We start from the raw sequence: 12871 nt of genomic DNA on the forward strand, positions 1-12871 counted from the left end.
CTAATATGCAATTTTTATGTAGTTTTAAGGTAATTGTGTTTAATGGATCTCTAACATTTTTTAAATTGGGCTGAGAAGATGGCTTACTGGCTAAGCATCAGGACCTGAGGTCAGATTCCCAGTACCCATGTGAAAAGCCAAATGTGGCCAAACATGCCTGTAATGCCATTGCTAAAAGCAGTGACAATGCAGGGAGATTACGGGCGCTTGCTGGCCAGTCAGTCTAGTTGTATACATAATAAATCAATCAATCTTAAAAAAAAAAAAAGTTGAGCTTAGCCACAAACACTAGTGATCTCAATAGAGAGCAGCAGATCCAGAAGATGGCTGGGCTTCCTGTCTACCAGACCCTGTCTCCATGTTCTCTGGCCTCAGTGCAGGCATGCACATACACACACACGTAGAGGTTTTTAATTCTCCAGATTCTAAAGAGAGGTGGTACCCTCAGTGGGCTCAGTACTCCTACATTAGCAGGAAAATGATGCCCGCTGTATGATGGCAGCAATTTTTCATTGAGGTTTCTACTTTTCAGGCGTGCCAAATTGACAACTGAAACTACCCGTGACAACTGGGCAACCTCAGGTCTTTCACTGGACAGCAGACTATTCCTAAAAGGTAGTCTGACAAATCTCTCTCTGAATGATACCTTTTCATTCGCCAAATATAAGATTCTTGGAAAATTTTTTATTTCTTGAGGACCATCATTTCATTAGTCAATAGATTGAAAGACACGTGTCTCTGGAATATCTTCATTTCTGAGAGGCCAGTTCCAGAAGGAACAACTAAAATGCACCCCCCGAATGTCAAGAGTAAGGTTTTGTTGTTGTTGTTTTAAGAGTAAGGTTTTCTTGAGTGCAATTACTCCCTGAATAAAAATGAGGACATGAAGGCTCTTAAGTTGAGGGTTATTCTAGATACGGGGGAGAAATCAGTCAAAGGCACCTGAAAGGCTCCAGACTGAACATGGTCAGAAGACTGAACTGGGCCTCAAGAACAAAGGCTGGGGAGAGCAAGAGGGGAGAATGGGGGAAGTGGACCAAGAGAGATCCAGGCGTGGAGCCAGCCAGGAGCCAAGAGCTCACAGAACAAAAATGGCTGAGGTTTTAACAGAAGCAGAAGCAGAAGCTGGCCAGGAGAGGTTTAGGGTAGGGGGTGAGAAGTGCTGGGAGGAGCCTCAGATACTGAGTGATGCTGGGAGAGTTGGCCCGTGTCTGCTTTGATATGTTACTAGGCATCTCAGTTAACATTTGTCCGGGGTTTCTTTGAGACCCGACATACCCCAAGATGGGCCAGTTTGGGACAAGAGAGAAGGAAGTACCCGGAAGGTGCTGCGGCTGGTTTCTGCCAGCCTGCTCCCATAGCTTCTCTGCAGCTATGCTGCTACAGAGTTAAGAAACAGTGTGTGTGAGTGGACAGCTCTCTATAGTATCTGGCTTTTCCATGCTCCTTGCCATGCACAATATGCTGAACCAAATCATGTGATATGAAAGTTCCTGCCCCCTAAAAGGTTATTTTAAAAATCAGACCTTCCCATTTGTTCTGGAGAGTAGTCCAGATAGATAGCTGGGGCTTTAGGCCAGAGATGAAAACTGCTCTCTGAGGCTCTTCTGCCTACCCCTACCCTTTTTCTTGTCAAAGTCAGTTTGTCACCTCTGCCTTCCCTTCTCTCCCTCCCTTCCCCCTCGCCTCCTCTCCCACCCCGTCCCTCCCGAGGCATTGAATGTAAGCCTCCCCTTTCTTTTAAGGGCCTATGTTTGGATCTGCATAAACTGTATTGTTTCTAATGCTGTTCCACCTCCAGGGCTGGTCTTGGCTTTGTAAACCTCGCTCCCGTAAAGACTTCTTTACCAGCTTTCCTTTATGGAAGGACTGCTGCAGCTTTTCTTACTTGCTGGAATGCATTGCTTTTAATGTTTTTCATTAGCATGTATTAATTATATGTAATGTTTTATTATAACATTTTCGTTAGTGTGGTTGACAAGAGAGGGAGTGGTTGCGTCCGTAAGGGGTGGGCCGATAACATTCTGTCCCTCAGGCTCCGGGGCTGATCTGAGGACACCGCCGGCGGGCGGAGCGGAAGTTCCTCAGGCGCCATCTTTCTCACGCCTGCCTCCTCACAGCGCTCAGCTGTGGGTGTCTGAGCAGTGTGAGCGCCAGCCGTGGGAGTGCCGCGGCGCGGGCGCGAGGCCACGGGCAGGGCCTCCCCGCGCCCTGTGCGCAGCCGCCTGGAGCGGGCCTGGAGCGGGCCTCGCGCGGGCCTCGCGCTGTCGCCGCGGAGCCCGGGCCCCTTCAGCTACCTCCAGTCAGAAAAGCGGCATTCGCGGCTTCTCCAAAGACAAGAATTTCGAAGGTGGATGATGTGCAGCAGAGTTGGAGGGCCAGAGGTTTGAGACAGTTCTTGTAGGAGACTTTTCGTCCCGGCGTGCCCGGAGGCCCTCCGTATTCCCGAGAGGCCGGGTTTCTTTCTGAACCTGTGGCTGTGCAGGCAGCAGGCAAGCTGCAGAGATCCTTCCCTGTCCCTGCAGCCCTGAGGTCCCAGTCTGTGACGACGCCTGACCTTTATTTGGGTACAAGCACCCTTATCCATCTATCCAGACCCAAGAGACAGGTTTAATATAGAACTTTTTTTTTTTTTGAGACAGGGTTTCTCTGTGTAGTCCTGGATGTCCTGCACTTGCTTTGTAGACCAGGCTGGCCTCAAACTTGCAGAGATCCGCCTGCCTCTGCCTCCCCGAGTTCTGGGATTACCGGTGTGTGCCCCGAAGTCCAGCTGTTAATGTAGATCTTAAGCACGGAGATTAATAGAAAAGTTCATGGACAGACTGAGACATACTCAAATGTGAGTGTGGACTTCTAAAAGAACAGTTGTTTTTACTGAGCACATATAAGTCTTTGGTAGCTCTTGGGTTTAAAATTGTAATATCCTCTTGTAGATTATTCCTCTACAAAGTATGATGTGACTATCTTTATCCCTTCTGACAACCGGAGGCAAGACCCTTTCAATTGTCCTCATCTCTGTGCATATGGTACTTGAGGGTTTTCAGGTTTATTTTTCACTCTTGGGTAAAAATTGCTGTCACCTCTATACCTTTTTCCAGTAGCAAATGTTCTTTTGGAAATGACTGGACTTTAAGTTGTCAGGTTTAAAGTAAAGCAAATTTGCAAATGTAGCAGTGATTTTACTACCATTGCCGGAGACAACCGACAGTACCTGAGTGGGGAATGAGAATTGAAATAATTAAAGCAAGACACACTACATACGGGATCGGATCAAGAGGGCTGTCAATAAAACTGCTGTGAGTTTATTCCACAATTTCCTTTTTATAGGCAAAACAAAAACAAGTCACATCAATACAAATAGAAGTTTGAGGAACTGCCAAACTTGTTTTCTAAAACTACTTCCCTATAGCAGATATGGTCCAAGGTCACACAAGTTTTAAGGAACTTGATGAAACTTCATTTCTCTGTCTTAAGGTGAAAACATGTTTTTCAATAAATAACAAAGCAGCTCTCCACACCCCATTAATGTATTTATTCACTTTACATCCTGATAGCAACCTCCTTTCCTCTCAGTCCCTCCCCCTCACTTCTCTCTCCATTATCCCTTCTCCTCAGAGAAGGAGGAAGTCCCCCATGGGTGGCAACCCTGCCTGGCACATTAAGTCCTACACAGTACTAGTATAGAGTACTAGGTGTATCCTTTCCCACTGAGGCCAGACAAGGCATCCCAGTTAGGGGATTCAAAGTCAGGCATCAGAGTCAGAGAGGACCCCCTCCAGGTGTTAGGGGGACCCACATGAAGATCAGCTGCACATCTGCTACATGTGTGCAAAGGGCCTAGGTCCAGCCCATGCATGTTCTTTGTTGGTGGTTCTGTCTCAGTGGGCCCAGGTTAGTAGGTCTTGTGGAGTCCTTGACCCCTCATGCTCCCTCAATCATTCCCCTAACTCTACCACAGGACTCCCTGAGCTCTAATATTTGGCTGTGGGTCACTGCAGCAACAATTTTTTTTTTGGAGACTAAATCTTACATATCCTAAGCTGTTGGGAGCCGGCAAAGCCCCCAGACTCTGATTTGTAATATCCTGCTGGACAAACAACAGAGGTCTGTGAATCATACCTTTCGGTTAATAGCCCTGCTGGACAAACAACAGATGTCCGAAACCTTAGATGTTGTTTTTAGTGACTGTATAACCTTGTGAGCCTCCACTGTAACAATCACATGAATCAAGTGATTTCTTACAATAGTCTTGGTGATTTTCCACTGTTATTTCCTCCTCCTCGAAACCCCCCTCCCTGCCAGAACTGCCCTATAAAAATAAAACTGCTGCACAATAAAGTCAGCACTTGAAAGGCATTCGTCTACTTGTGCTCGTTTCTCTCCCTCATCTCCTACAGGTACAACCCCCTTCGCCCCCACAAATAACTAGGTCCCTCGGGTCAGGACAGAGTGGCGCCCATAGCAATAATGGGTGATCCTATCCCCACCAATGACTCTAAGTCCCTGCTTTGGCATGCTTCCCCTGAGGGAGGCCTTACTCTTAGCTCAGTCTCGGGTTTTGGCCATTGCCTCCTGGGACCCAATATGATTCCCCCACAACCATTACAAATGATCTGCAACCAGACATCTATTATTAATCAAACATTTTTATTCACTAAGGCTCCCAATAATACTTATTTTGCTTGTTCTACTGGACTTACTTCCTTTATTACTAATAAGGATTTTTTAGAAAAAAGAGACTACTGTATTATTGTTGTTATTCTTCCCCGGTTTTTTATTCATGATTCCGACAGCTTTCTGTCCTTTTATGATGGTGGTATTCCTATTAAAAAAAGAGAACCTATAACGGCCATTACTCTTACTGTGCTTTTGGGCTTAAGTGCCGTGGGGGCTGGAACCGGTATTGCTTCCATGGTTACTTCTCAACAACATTTTTCTCAGCTCCAAGCAACCATTAATAAAGATTTGAGTGAGCTCCGAGAAGGAGTACAAAATCTTAAAGACTCTGTGGCTTCCCTTTCCAAAGTAGTTCTTCAAAACCGGCGAGGCCTTGACTTAGTTTTTTTAAAAGAGGGAGGCCTTTGTGCCGCCCTTAATGAGGAATGCTGTTTTTATTCTGACAAGACTGGATTGGTACAAAACAGCTTAGATAAGGTCAAAAAGAACCTGGAAGAGTGTAAAAAGGCTCGAGAACAACAGGAGTCTTGGTACCAAAATTGGTTTGCCACCTCTCTGTGGCTTTCCACCCTCCTTCCCAGACTCTTGGGCCCCCTCATGGGCCTATTTTTGCTCCTCTCTTTTGGCCCTTGGGCCTTTAATCATCTCTCAAGTTTTATTAAAAGACAGGTGGATTCTTCAATCAAGCCCATCCAAGTCCACTACCATCGCCTGGCTGGGAAAGAAGAATTTGCCATAGAGCTTCTACCTGATGCCCCAGCCTCCCGCCCCCTAGATTTTTCCTCCCTGCTCTCCCCTGCCCCGAGATGGAAGTTTTGGGGCCATCCTCATAGCTAAATTTGGACTTTTACGACTCTCACAATTGGCTGACCAAAAATAAAATTTCTTCATTAGTTAACTAAGACAGATTTAACCGCTGCCTTCTAGTTATTAGGGTACACCCTCATAATTCTCTTCCTAAGACAGGACGACCTCGCCTAGAGGAGGCCGATCCAATGACGGGTAAGGGTCCAGCACCGCCCTTCCAACAGGCTCAGACCCCGTTTGTGCCCCTGTTTTTATAAGGACTCTTGCCTCTCCTTTCTGTTGATTCAACTCGTCTATGGCCTTTGCACTCTGAGGGCTTTGTCCCATTGCACCAAAAATGGCATAGACCTATCAACAAAGGTAATGGTGTCCTTAAGTCTCTCTGGGGAACGCAACCTCCAGGCTTGTTTATGTGGGTTACCCTGTTAGGCTACAAAAATTGGCTGATCAAAATTATTCTTTACATGTTCATTGAGAGTCTTTAAAGTCCCCTTGCTTCTAAAAAGATAAAAAGGGAGGAGATGTCGGGAGCCGGCAAAGCCCCCAGACTCTGATTTGTAATATCCTGCTGGACAAACAACAGAGGTCTGTGAATCATACCTTTCGGTTAATAGCCCTGCTGGACAAACAACAGATGTCCGAAACCTTAGATGTTGTTTTTAGTGACTGTATAACCTTGTGAGCCTCCACTGTAACAATCACATGAATCAAGTGATTTCTTACAATAGTCTTGGTGATTTTCCACTGTTATTTCCTCCTCCTCGAAACCCCCCTCCCTGCCAGAACTGCCCTATAAAAATAAAACTGCTGCACAATAAAGTCAGCACTTGAAAGGCATTCGTCTACTTGTGCTCGTTTCTCTCCCTCATCTCCTACAGGTACAACCCCCTTCGCCCCCACAAATAACTAGGTCCCGCGGGTCGGGACACTAAGCTGTCTACAAACTTACTTTATAGCCAAGCTTTGACTTTGAATTTCTGATACTTTTATGCCCACCTTTCAAGTGCTGTGATGATATGAGTACATCACTACCCCTGGGTTTTTACAGTACTGGGAATCAAACCTGAGGACTCATGCATGCTAGGCAAGCATCCTACCAACTGAGCTACAGACCCAATCCCATGTCAATTTTTATTCCTGAATAACTCTTCTGTAGTCATCACGTGATATTATTTAATTGGCTGAACTTTATCCTCATTGATATAAAATGGGATCCACTAGGTATTTATTTGACTGCCCAAGCATTTCTATAAATCAAAGAAAATTTCAAAATGTCTTTAGTGTTAAATACAGAAGAAAGAGAAGCAGATCAGGAAAGGCGATATCACATACTTGCTCTCCACGAATAAGTTCTGTTGGGATAAAGAGCCTCAGAGCAGGATTTGGCCTTGATTGGGAAGAGTGTTAGAAAGGAACAGTACATTATGTTTGGAGATGGGGCAGAGCCTTCAGAGAAAGACCCTGAATAAAGGAAACCGGCTGTTCTACTCTGCAGCAGTAAACTCTACATCCTGTGATTCACTTTGAGAAGCCCAACAACAAGGAATATGGAGTGGCCAGGTAATTAATTGGTAGCCATAAATTAGACGCTGTGAAAACCACAGCAGAAAGCCACTTCTGAACACTGTCCCAGAGGGAGAGCTGCCTGAGGATGTGCCTGATTTCTTTAGGCTGTGGGGTCTGACCTCTCGAGAATAACCATATGTTAAAGGGGCAGGACTGCTGTACAGACTAGCAATGAGCCAGGAACGGTGGTGCATGCCTGTAATCCCAGCATTCAGGGAAGCTGGGGCAGTGAATCTCTGTGAGTTCGAGGCCAGCCTGTTCTCCAAAGCGAATTGGGGATAGCCAAGGCTACACAGAGAATCCCTGTCTCAGAAAAAAAAAAAAGAGAGAGAGAGAGAAAGACTGACTAACATTAGCCAGATATGCATGAGATACTCTTTTCTAACACTGACCAAGTCCTCTTTGTTGTGCCTCTTGCATCTATTTGTTTGCTTGTTTGTTTGTTTATTGGAGATGATCTTCTTCCCGTTTCATCTCATCCATGATGTCACAGGGTTCACTAGCCCCAAAAGAGCTTCCTCTGTGGGAACCTGAGAGGCTGCCAAGTAACAAAGATTTTACTTCCTGCTGAACAGCTTTATTGACCCATATAGACCTCATGACTGCCAAATCTCAGCATAATCCACCATGGTCATTCTCTCTAAGGATATATTATAGTCTGGGACTTGGGTCCAGTTCCTCTCTTGAATGTGGAAACTATGTCTGGGAGAGGTCGCACTAGCTGGCCAGAACTGCATTCAGGCCAGAGTGACAGCTCCTGCAGCCAGCTCTGTGACCATCCTTCATGTACTGCCACCGCTCTCCTTGATTCATTCATCTTCACTCTCACTTTCTCACTGGCTTGCTCTCTCCAGGATACCACTACATCGCCCTGACTGGTGTGAAATTCCCTGTGTAGACCAGGCTGTGACCTTGAACCCACAGAATTTGCCTGCATCTGCCTCCCAGGTTCTGGGATTAAAGACATGCACCAATGCAACTTCTTTTTAATATAAGAAAATTCTCTATTGCATCCTAAAGACTTGACTGACATTTCAAAGCATTAGAAAAGTTTCATTGTTTTTATTTCATTATACAGTGAGTTGATTACTGGACACAAAATAGAGTACAGTATCCAATTAGATACTAGTTTATCCTTGATCCACACTTCTTAAAGTGCTCTTGAGCCCTGATATCATTCTGCAGTACCTATTCTATCATTAATCTGTTTTCTGTGTATGCATAACTGCTGGAGCCTGCTGGCAGGGTTGAACAGTTCTTGAGTCGGGAGTGAGGATTGAAAGAAAAATTAATAAACCAACACATTACACATGAGATCTTTCCGAGAGGGCCCTAGTAGACACTTTATTTTAGTAATCCCTTTTTTAAGTCAGAACTAAAGCACCTTAGTACAAGGAAGTCAAACAAAAGGTGTGACCTTGACAAGACATCCCACCGGCTGTCTCAAACAAAAGGAAATAGACTTGGTAGCTTATCACTGACTCCGGTGAAGTCCAGGGCGAAAGCAGTCTTTCTGCTGAGATCTAAATACCAAAGCAGACTAGCAGACTGGCAGACCAGCCGCTCCCAACACATAACACAACATTCCACTATGTTAGAAAGTCAAATTCTTCTCTGCAACTGTAAAAGTAACTTTTATTCTACTGCTGTAATTGTCATCTTGGAGGCTTACTTCTTCTGTATGCTAGCCTAGGCCTAGTTCTGGAAGCTTCTAGCCTATTTACAATCTAAGCCTAGAATGTTTTCAGCCTCTGAGACTTACTGATGAAAAGGCTCATTCTTTCTAGCTCCTTCTGAACTCTGGATAGCTGGTTCAACTCAGCTGTTCTGGATCAAACTCCTCTCCAAGCTGACTGGTTCAACCTGGCTTCTCACAGTTTCTCAATAAATTTCTCTGCTTAGCCTTGTTCTGCCCAGTTCATGAACCCCAAAAGACCAGGAATAAACAGACTCTGCTGTAAATACATGAGGTTCTTTTTATTATAAATCATTACAAGCTGCAACTTGGGCTCACACCCCCCACCACCGAAGCAATGAGAGCCGAGAGCCCCATGCCCAGGTTAGTTGGGTCATTTAAAGATTCTGGTCCCTCCCAGCATGCCCATGGCAGGGGCAATTCCTGCCTGGCAAGCATCTGTTAGTTAAAATGCTACATTTTGAATTGATTGACTATAGGAAGGTCCCCAGACCATTAATGATCTGGTGCCCCCCCCCCCCAGGAGGATGGGCCAGTTTCCTAGCAACTGTATCTCTAGTGAGTGGGGATAGAATGCAGTAAGGCAGGTTCTTCCCCTCAGGGCATGGCTGGACTTCTCCACCCACCTAGTTCAGGCCTTAAACTTTAATAATAACTGCTGATTTTTAGTCTTTTGGTCTCTCAGCCTTAAACTAACTGTAGCAATCTGCTCTAATCTTCTGGCTGCTTCTTATTCTCTGGCTCAGTCTGTCTTCACCTGTGTCTACCTTGTTCTCTCTTCAACCTCTCTCTGTAAAACTTTCCCAGTAAAACTGCCTCCGACTTTCACAAACTAAACTATAGGAACTCAGCTCCACTGCACTGCCTCTTAACTCACTGACTCAACTGAACTGCCCTAAACAGAACTGACTAGAACTCAGAGATCTTCATGCCTCTTTCTCCTGAGTGTGAGAAACAAAAGAATTTTGGGTATTGGTTTAAAGTTTAAAGCACAAGCCTGAACGAAGGCCAGCCAGGTGGAGACATGTCCAGCCACCTTCAGGAACAACTAGCCTTAATGCCCCGAGGGGGAGAACTAACCTTACTGCAGTCTTTTCCTGCCCACTAGAGATACAATTGCTAGGAAACCAGCCCCTGTTCCCTAGGAATGTTTTTTTTGGGCCTTCCTATAGTCAATCAATTAAAAATGCAGCATCCCCTTTGTGTTTCAACCAACAGACACTTGCCAGCCAGGGGTACTCCTGCTTTGGGCATGCTGGGAGGGACTGGACTCTTTAAATCACCAGCCTAACCTGAGTTCGAGGCTTTTTGCTCTCAACCGCTCTGGCGATGAGGGTATGAGCCCAAGCTAGCTTGTAATAAAAAGATCCTCATGCAACAAGCTCCACTCCTGGTGGTGGTCTTTTGGGGTCTTGCGAATCTGGCCCAACAATTGCTGGTATCATAGGTGTGTACCAAGCCTGGACCTAAGCTTTTACTTGCCTGAAACTTGCTCTGTATCAACCTGGCTTTGTGCAAAAAGAAAACTTTCTTTAATCTTAGGTATCATTTAATTTCTTTTGAACTATTAGATATTATGTTCACAATTCCATATGTTGTTTCTTAGTGTAATCATAGAAAATGTACATTTCTCAAGTAAGTTGTGACAAAAGGTGAAAATGTGTCCTAGAAGACGCTCATTAAACACATGGTTCCAGGCAGATTGGAGGCTGAGCAAGAGGTTGTCTCTACTGAGCATTTAAAACAAGTTACAACTTTCAGAGTAGAAGCTAGTAAAACAAATGCAAGACGTGTTTGGAAAATCAAACTCCTCTTGGCAGATATGTTGATGAGGCCCATCATCTAGATACAAGTAAAAGAGATAGGGCTGTGAGAACACATGCGGTTGATGCTATGAAGTCTCTAGACTAGTAGAATTAACATTTGTGTGTGCTGAGTAGTAGACGCTGCATACCTATGCAGTGAAAACTTAGGGATGACCCAGAAACTTATCGCAACTCACCAGATGTCATAATTCTGTTATTTTTTTCCAGGGAATGTTCAAATCTAGCACGAGAAAAGCTTTGTGATAGTGAACATAATATAACAATCAGTGTTATATTACGTCAGGAGTTCGTGGCATCATGAGTATTTTCCATGAAATGAGTATAGGTCCAAAAAGCTGCCAGTCTCTCCCTTTCTCCTGAAAACATGTGTGGTGTGTTTTAGGAGTCAGGACCTTTGAGGATGTCCCTGGAGAAGTGGACTTTGCTGACTCCTTCATAGGGAAATCTCTATAGAGCTATAATGAGAGAACCCGCATGTTATAGGTAAGGGAGATAGAATTTCTTCACTCAGAGAACAATATCTACTGTCCATCACTGCTGTTCTATGACTTAGAAGAATATGAGAATGGCGTACTTAGGTGAATCAACTTGATAGAGCCACAATGTAAAAAGAACTTGAATCGTGTTTTGTACAATACCTCATAATGGGTTTTCTGGGTCTACTTTTAGGACAGAAATTGGGAGAGCAGAACACTGAAAATGAGTACAAAAATCCTGGGGGAAATCTAAGGTAATTTGCACTCACAAGAAAAAATAATGCTTCTCAGGAAACTTGAAATTTCAGAAAATATTTAAAACAAACAGAGTAAAGTAAGATAAGCTTCAGATTGATTTATTTTCAAAATATCTTTAAATGTACCTACAGACTGAGCATTTGTAGTTCAAAAATTTAAATAAAAATATAAATATAAATACATAAAAAATATAAAATGTGTAACTATACAACATATAATTTATTTTTCTATATTCTAAATTTTAATATATTTACATTTCATATATATTTATAAACACAAATATATAAAATATAAATATAAAGCTTACACTTACTGTAAAAGAGTAAATCTTCTACCTTTAAATAAATGTAAAATCATTTTGTAATGTTCTGCACTTTGTTACAGTAGTAGAGAAGCTTTGTGAATATGATGATAGTCAATGGGAATTTCAGTGAAATTCCAGATCTGGTGGTGAGCCAGAAAACTATAGAGAAAAACCATGTTTGTGGAGACATCATTGGCCATTCGTCCCTAAATGTGCTCCTTAGAGGTCAGGGTAGCTGCCAAACGTGTGAGTATAAGGAACTTGGAGAGAAGCCACACAAATGTAAAGAATGTGGGGAGCCTTTCAGTTCTCCCCAAAGCTTTCTGAAGCATGAAAAAATTTACACAGGAGAGAAACCCTATGTCTGTAAACAGTGTGATAAAGCCTTAAAGTGCCTTTGCCACGGACTGAACAATAACTGGACTGAACAATGGCTTCCTACTCTGCTTACATACATATGGTTTTTCTCCTGTGTGACTTCTTTTATGTATTTACAGGTGGCTAGAACAAGTGAAGGTTTTCCCACATTGCTTACACAAGCAGAGTTTTTCTTCTGTGTGACTTTTTTTGTGTATTTGAAGGTAGCTGGATTAGGTGCAGGCTTTCCTACAATGCTTACACACATAGGGTGTCTCTCCAGTATGACTTCTCTCATATTCTTGAACACACTGTGTCTCTTAGAAGATTTCCCACATTGTTTACACTCATGCTTTCTCTTTCTAGTGTGGATCCATCTATTATTTTGAAGAGAATGAAGGTCGCCAGAGTGACATGTCAATAGATTGTGCTACAGGGCGGGAGACATGCTTTTTTCGGAAATTTGGTCCCTGGAGGTCCCTGGCAGACTCTTCCCAACGGGCAAAGAGATGTATTCTGAGATTTCTGTGCTTTTCGGGCGCGGTCTTGGGAATGGAATTTTAAATTCTTTGATCTTTCTCTGTGACTCCTGAAACAGCACAACTAATTTTATAAAGAAATTTATTACTAGTAGATTATTAAAAGCTTTAATAAAAATAATATGTAAAAGGAATAAGTTTAAGAAAAGTAATAAATTAGATTTAGTATTAATAGGCATTAAGAATAGTGAAAAAATAATAGGCTCCTTCTTAAGAAAAAATAGCATGAGAAGTACAGCTGGTGGGAGTTTCCCCTCCCTTCAGTGCCTTGTTCCTAGGGAAGATCATAAATCTTTAGCAGGACATAAGGGAGGATGGTTGACAAAGGTGTGTTTAGACTTTGGCAGGTATTCGACTTGGCTCTG

The sequence above is a fragment of the Meriones unguiculatus genome, chromosome 7 (genome assembly GCF_030254825.1).
Source record: "Meriones unguiculatus strain TT.TT164.6M chromosome 7, Bangor_MerUng_6.1, whole genome shotgun sequence".
Taxonomy (NCBI): Eukaryota; Metazoa; Chordata; class Mammalia; order Rodentia; family Muridae; genus Meriones; species Meriones unguiculatus.